The 7,018-nt window shown below is 41.5% G+C and overlaps 1 pseudogene; it reads left to right on the plus strand.

The window, feature by feature from the left end:
- The first annotated feature begins 1,642 nt into the window (after positions 1-1,642).
- Positions 1,643-2,373, plus strand: LOC110284263 (GTP-binding nuclear protein Ran-like; annotated as a pseudogene).
- The last annotated feature ends 4,645 nt before the right edge of the window (positions 2,374-7,018 follow it).

A 7,018-nucleotide genomic window follows, 5' to 3' on the forward strand; every position in this document is an offset into this window, starting at 1 on the left:
TGGACTGGGCAGCTGATATCCTGACAACCCAAAGAACTATTTTTCAACAGATCCACATCCCCCTTGTCCTATTAGCCATTTTCCTCTGCTACCTTTGATCAGCAGGCCAGGAGGGAGATCAAAGCATTTAAGAACCTTTATTAAATTATTAAATAAGTAGGTTTGAAAAATCTCAGCCTACACTAACCTTTAACCAATATTTATGTTTTGACAAAAACAACTTGTACTTTTCTTTCTGTAGAACTATTACCAGCCATTTTTCCCAGGACCCCTGGTTCCTGATACAGAGGAATAACATAAGAATCAAAGTCTGCCTGGCACATGGCTCACACCTGTAAGCCCAGCACTTAAGAGGGCAAAACAAGAGAACTGCCATGAATTCAAGTTCCACCTGACTTATACAGCTTTAGGCTGAACTGCAGAGGGAAAAACCCTCAAAAAACAAAAGATAGGTCTGAGTACTTGGTGTCTTGGATATACTTGGTACATTCAGTGATATTGGTATGACATTGCTTTTTACTGAACGTATCTACAACACACATAATCTTAATTTTATGAGCTTTATTGATTTTTATTTAATGTGTTTAAGTACTTTTACCTGCATGTATGTCTGTATACCATGTGCATGCAGGGCCTGTGAAGGTCATAGGAGGTCATTGGACTGCCTGGAACTGGAGTTATAAACTGTAATTTCCCATGTCAGTACTGAGAACTGAACCTGGGTCCTGTGGAAGAACTGTTAGTGTTTCCTAACCACTGAGCCATCTCCCCAGCCCCATAAAACCACGAATTCATTAAAAAGTTTCTAAAATATTCATTTCCTTAACCTCTCCAATGTCATATTTATGTCTCTTTTCCTTTACACTAAAAGTTCTGGTTTAGGGTGCGTGTGTGCAGATCTGTTTGGATGAAAATGGTTTTAGAGTTTCAGAATCAGTGTCACTCTTAACAGCAAACAAAATGATGGATAAAATTTAAGATTTCTTGGCATGTTTTTTTCCTTCCTTCCTTCCTTCCTTCCTTCCTTCCTTCCTTCCTTCCTTCCTTCCTTCCTTCTTTTCCTTCCTTCCCTCCTGTCTCTGTCTCTGTCTCTGTCTCTGTCTCTGTCTCTGTCTCTCTGTCTCTCTCTCTCACTCACCACTTAAGAATATATATGAAGGGCTGGAGAGATGGCTCAGCAGTTAAAGGCACTGGGTCCTCTTCCAGAGGACTTGGGTCCAATTTCCAGCACTCAGAAGGCAGACTGTCCCTTAAGTCAAGTTCCAAGGGGTCTGGTACCTTCCCATAGACATATATGCAAACAAAACATCGGTGCACATAAAAACAAATAAATCTTTATATACATATATATGTGTGTGTATATATGTATATATATTAAATTTTATGTACAAAAAAATCACTTGAAGTAGCTCTCTGCAGTTCCCCATGCGACATACAGTTAAGCACATTTATTTCTCATTTATGTTTAGACTAGTTTTATTTAAGCTTTGCTCCTTTGCCTAATATTTTTGAATACCTAAAACATTCACTGAGTCTAAAAGGTAAAAATAAGCAAGGTAGGCGCTTCCGCCATCTTTCCAGCTTCAGTCGAACAGGTGCGCAGACTCTTCTGGAAGCCGCTCTCTCCCCCAGGATCGCCATGATGGCCGCCCAGGGAGAGCCGCAGGTGCAGTTCAAGCTCTTCCTGGTGGGCACCGGAAAGATAACCTTCAGGAAGTGCCACTTGACTGGGTGAGGTTGAGAAGAAGTATATAGCCACCCTGGGCGTGGAGGTGCACCTGCTCGTCTTCCATACCAACAGAGGTCCCATCAAGTTCAAGGTGTGGGACACAGCCAGCCAGAAGTTCAGGGGGCTGTGTGATGGCTACTACATCCAAGCCCAGTGTGCCATTACAATGTTTGATGGAACTTCAAGACTTACTTACAGGAATGTACCTAACTGGCATAGAGATCTGGTATGAGTGTGTGAAACCATCCCCATTGTCAATTGTGTGGCAACAAAGTGGATATTAGAGACAGGAAAGTGAAGGTAAAATCTACTGTCATCCACCACAAGAAGAATCTTCAGTCCTATGACATTTCTGCCAAAAGTAACCACAATTTGAAAAGCCTTTCCTCTGGCTTGCCAGAAAGCTCATTGGAGATCCTAACTTGGAGTTTGTTGCCATGCCTGCTCTTGCCCCACCTCAGGTGGTCATGGACCCAGCTCTGGCAGCACAGTAGGAGCAAGATTTAGAGGTTGCTCAGACGACTGCTCTCCCGGATGAGGATGGTGACCTGTGAGAAAGGGAAGCTGGAGCCCTGCGTCAGAAGTCTCATTTTATAGGCAACTGTCCTGTGATGTCAGCGGTGTAGCACGTGTGTGCACCTCCGTATTTAGCTAAGCGGATCATGTACCTCATTGGGATGCTGAAGGAGATGAATGGGCTTCGGAGTGAATGTGGCAGTTAGACATACCTTCATTTTTTTGGACTTGCATATTTAGCTGTTTGGAACAGTTATTTCCTTTCTGAATTTCAAAGATAAGACTGCTGCAGTCCCATCGCAATATCCAGTGGTGAAATCTTGTTTGTTATTATTATTCCCATTCTTTTCGTTTAGAATCAGAATAAAGTTGTATTTCAAATAATCTAAAAAAAAAAAAAAAAAAAAAAAAAAAAAAAAAAAAAAAGCAAGGTATATTCAGGAAAAAAAATCTCGATGCAATGTTTAACCTGTTCTAACTAATCGGGAAATTCCTAGTAAGAAACAATGATTATTTTTAATTCTTTGAGTTTGAAAAACATTTCCCAAATAGGTGTGTAGTATGCCTTCCTTTCTTTTACAAAGTCTAACAGACTGCTCCAGGTAGGGTTTGCAACATTTTTTTTTTTGTTCTCTTGACAAACTTAACTGGAGTTCGTTCGTGACCGTATATGGGTGGTTGTTTCCCATTTCAGAGATTAAAATTAAGGCTGCAGTGGGTACATTTATGACTTTGCTTTTTCTACTTCTGTAGAAACACAATTTTCTCTAAAAGATGGTAACATGTATCCTACTTATGATGGGTGACATTTTCCTAGACTCATTCCAAATCATCACAGATAAGAAAAAAAATGCTATTTCAGTTCTGAGTTCTTACTCAAAGTTTCTTGGAAGGGCCTTTAAGTGTATTGCCTTTGAGTTTTACTTTTTTTTTTCCAAGTCTTCATACCAAATACAAGTGAGAATTCATCAACAATAAGAAGTATTAGTTCTTTGAGACTAGTAGCAAAATTTTTCTATAATTCTGATATCTAAGCTTCGACCTGGGATATCATAAAGATGTTTTACATGTTTTTAGAAAATTATTGAGATCTATTCACATGTGTCTTAGCAAGTGTTCAATTGCTGTGAAGAGGCACCATGACCAAGGCAACTCTTACAAAGGAAAGCATGTAATTGGGGCCAGCTTACAGAGGTTTAGCTCATTGTCATGGCAGGAAGCATGGTAGCATGCAGGCAGACATGGTGTTGGAGGGTAGGTGAGAGTTCTGCATCAGGAACAGGCGGGGAAGTCACTGGGCCTGGCTTGAGCATTTGAAACACCAAAGCCCACTCCCAGTGACACACGTCCTCAGACAAAGCCACACCTACTCCAACAATGTCACACCTCCTAACCCTCGACAGTTAGCACCACTTTCTAATGACTAAGCATTTAAATATAGGATCTCATGGGGGTTGAGGGGAAGCATCCTTATTTAAACCACCAAGCCATGAAATACACTTGCATGAAGTATATAATTAGTGGGCTTTTACTATGGTCTCAGAGTCCATTACCACACCATAATTATTTATTATTTTATGTGTATGGGTCCCAATTATGTTAAGTAGTAACAAATGATTGTTTTACTAGTTATAGAACAAGAAAAGTCATAAAGCAAAACACACTGGTGGCGACCACATATGGGGGTGGGGGTGGAGGTGGCAGCAAAGCAGGGGAAACTCTCATCAGGTCTCACATGTGATAGGGTGACATTCTTCATCCTTGGCTCTTGGATTGGTAGAAGTTAGTGATGAGATGCTATGGGTACATTTTAAAGGTTTTTGATAACAGTCATCAGGACGTTGGCTGGGACAAAGGGGACACCAATGCAGGCTTGAAAGGAACAGAAAATAGCACATGATAGTTTGAATCTTGCCTGGGATGTTTGAGCTCTTCATAGTCTCCAGGTTCATGCATTTAGTCTTGTATGAACATTAGCATGACCATTCTTTTTTGACTCTGGAATCTTAATCCACACATCCAAGACAGTTTGATGTGTGGAATGTGTCTTTTAAAGCAGTCTGAACCCACGTGTTCCATACCACAGCCACTCACATTTGGCTCGAGGATGAGTCATCTCTATTCTTTCTGAGGCGAGAGCTGTGTGTTTTGCATTGACAGACACAAAGCAGAGAGAGTGTTTCAGTCTTGATCTGTCTTTTCTTACTTCGCAGCTCCTGAGCCTGTCAGGTCTCAGGGAAGCCTTCTTGATTTTGTTTTGTTTTGTTTCTGCTTGTTTTCCCTCTTAATATAACTTTTTGCTGTTGCATGTAAGATGCTCCAATTTTGCAGGAAAAACACAATTTCGCAGGACTGATGACTCCCAGATAAAGGCCAGGGAGCAGTTGTACTCGGAAGCAGAAATGATCATCCCTTGAGGATCATTTGGTTCCCTCGAGTAATAAGGAGTTCTTTGAAAGAATTGCTGACCCTTGGCAGTGAGGTGAGACCCTGCCTCAAGGACTAAAGTGGAGAACAATCCAGGGGAAATCCTGACATTGACCTTCACAAACTTGGGCATACCTATGCACGTACACACGCATGCACGCACACACAAGCACACCAAAACAAGATTGGTAGTGGTATATACCTGTCTTCCCCACAATCTTCACTGAGGCAGGAGTACACACTTACCTGGGTAATATATGGCCATGGGCTATATAATATATCACTTTCTCGAAAGGCCACAAAATAAAAAATAAAAATAAAAAATAAAAGAAAGAAATTCTAGCTTTATTATATTCTATCTAAGTACTGGTCATACTTATTATACGTTGTGGACTCTAGTGGCATTTTCTTTGTGATTCAATGTAAATATTTGAAAAGACAGATTTTTTTTTTTAATAATCACAAGATTGCTGTGTTCCCAATGTGTTTACATTATCAGGCAATTCACTATGCTTCCTGTATGTTTGTGTCCTTGACCTGTTGTGAACTGAAAAAGTTCGTCTATTTATTAAATAGCCTCTAAATTTCTTAGCCGCAAAGGGAGATAGTTGCTTGAAGGGGAAGCCTCTCACATTAATATTACCTTCAAAGTTGACCTTTCTTTCTGTTTCATCTGAAAATCTTTGGAGAAATTCTGGCAAGCTGGCTAGGGTCACTGAGCCCCTGGGACAGATTCTTTTAGGTGAGATAGAATAAGCCTGGCTTGTTATGATGCTACGCCTGCCTGGAAGCACGCTGTCTGACACCTCTCCTCTTTGAAAACATGCACTGTGTTCACTGTGACCTTGAATGGAGCATGCCCAGAAACTTTTATGCCATCCATCTTTCCTTTTCAAATAGCTTATAGCCTGACACTGAGCATGCTCATACATGGTCACCCTGAACTGAACATGCTGGGAGATTTGCCTGCTCCTGTGTGTAGTTTACTGTACCAGCCGACTGTGTCCAGTTTTCCTGAATACGATTCCCATACTTCCTTTGGGGAGATCACTGCTTTCTAAGAACACCAATGCTCTACTCAGCCCAGGAGTTCGAAACCTGTGGGTCATGGCCCTTTTGTGTGTGTGTGGGGGGGGCGGCGGAGGGGGGCCTGGGGGCAGGCAAACACCACTTTCACGGGGGTTATATATCAGTTATTTACATTACGAATGGTAACAGTAGCAAAATTACAGTTGTGAAATAGCAATAAAAATAATCTTATAGTTGGGGATCACAGCATTGGAACGGTTGAGAATCACTCACTGCCTTAGTCCATCTCTTCCTCACCTGCCCTTCTCTCCTCCCCTTCTCCCCTCCCTCCCCCCGCCTCCCTCCCTCCCTCCTCCCTATTTTGCTTTCTTCTTCCCTCTGTCTTTGGGCTGTTTCCATTAGTCACATGTTTCTATTTCTTTCATATTTTCTTCTTTTAGTCCAATTAGAGGAATCTCTACAATGACTGGCTATCCTTAGACCATGAAGATTTTAGCATCCTGTGTGTAAAGGCCGGTTAGTTCCCATGTTACAATGTTTCCTATTCAAGCTAGCTACTCTTTTTTTTTTTTTCCCTCTCAAAATAAGTCTATCTGCTCCTGGGGAGACAAACAAATGGGTTTTGAATGTTTCTTTAACGCAGCCTCACCACAGTCAGTCTGTATTTTTGTGACTCTGATTAACCCTTGAATGACGGTATTGGTGTGATTTCTGAGCCTCTTGGTGACTTTGTGCTGTCACTTTATTCTGTTAGCTTTGAGTCTAGTTTTCTCACAGTGGCCCTGACATTTAAGCCTTAATCGTCTACTCCCTGGCTTCTCTGGCTTCTAAAACACGGTTGCTATTTTACTCTTGAACCTTTCTCTATGTCCCCATAGGTTTCTATATTTTTAATCACAACACTGTTTCTTTGTAGGGTTGTAGGAATAAAAAGGGTTTTCAAAGATTCCAACTTATTAGGAACCTTCCTTTGGGGGATTTTTCTCAAAGATATTTTTAAATTGCATTTGCACTTTCTACATCCAGTTAGTGCTCCCTCATCAGGATTTAATTCTGCTCTCACCAGACTCCAGCCGCTATTTCTCAGTCTTTACCCAATGGACATTCTCAGTTAAAGACAATTGCTTTTCTGGACTGGTGAAGTGACTGAGAGGGGAAAGGCTCGCCCTGGTTTGCTCCATGAGACCCACATGGTGGAGGGAGAGAAGCTAAGCTGCAGGTTGGTCTCTCATCTCTATGGGCGACCTGTGGCATGTGCATATGACTGTCATTTCTGCATCTCTTCTCCTCTTCCCCAGTTTCCATACCTGGGATCTT

This window comes from Mus caroli, unplaced genomic scaffold, assembly GCF_978045245.1.
Source record: "Mus caroli unplaced genomic scaffold, Mus_caroli_1 scaffold_18, whole genome shotgun sequence".
Lineage (NCBI taxonomy): Eukaryota > Metazoa > Chordata > Mammalia > Rodentia > Muridae > Mus > Mus caroli.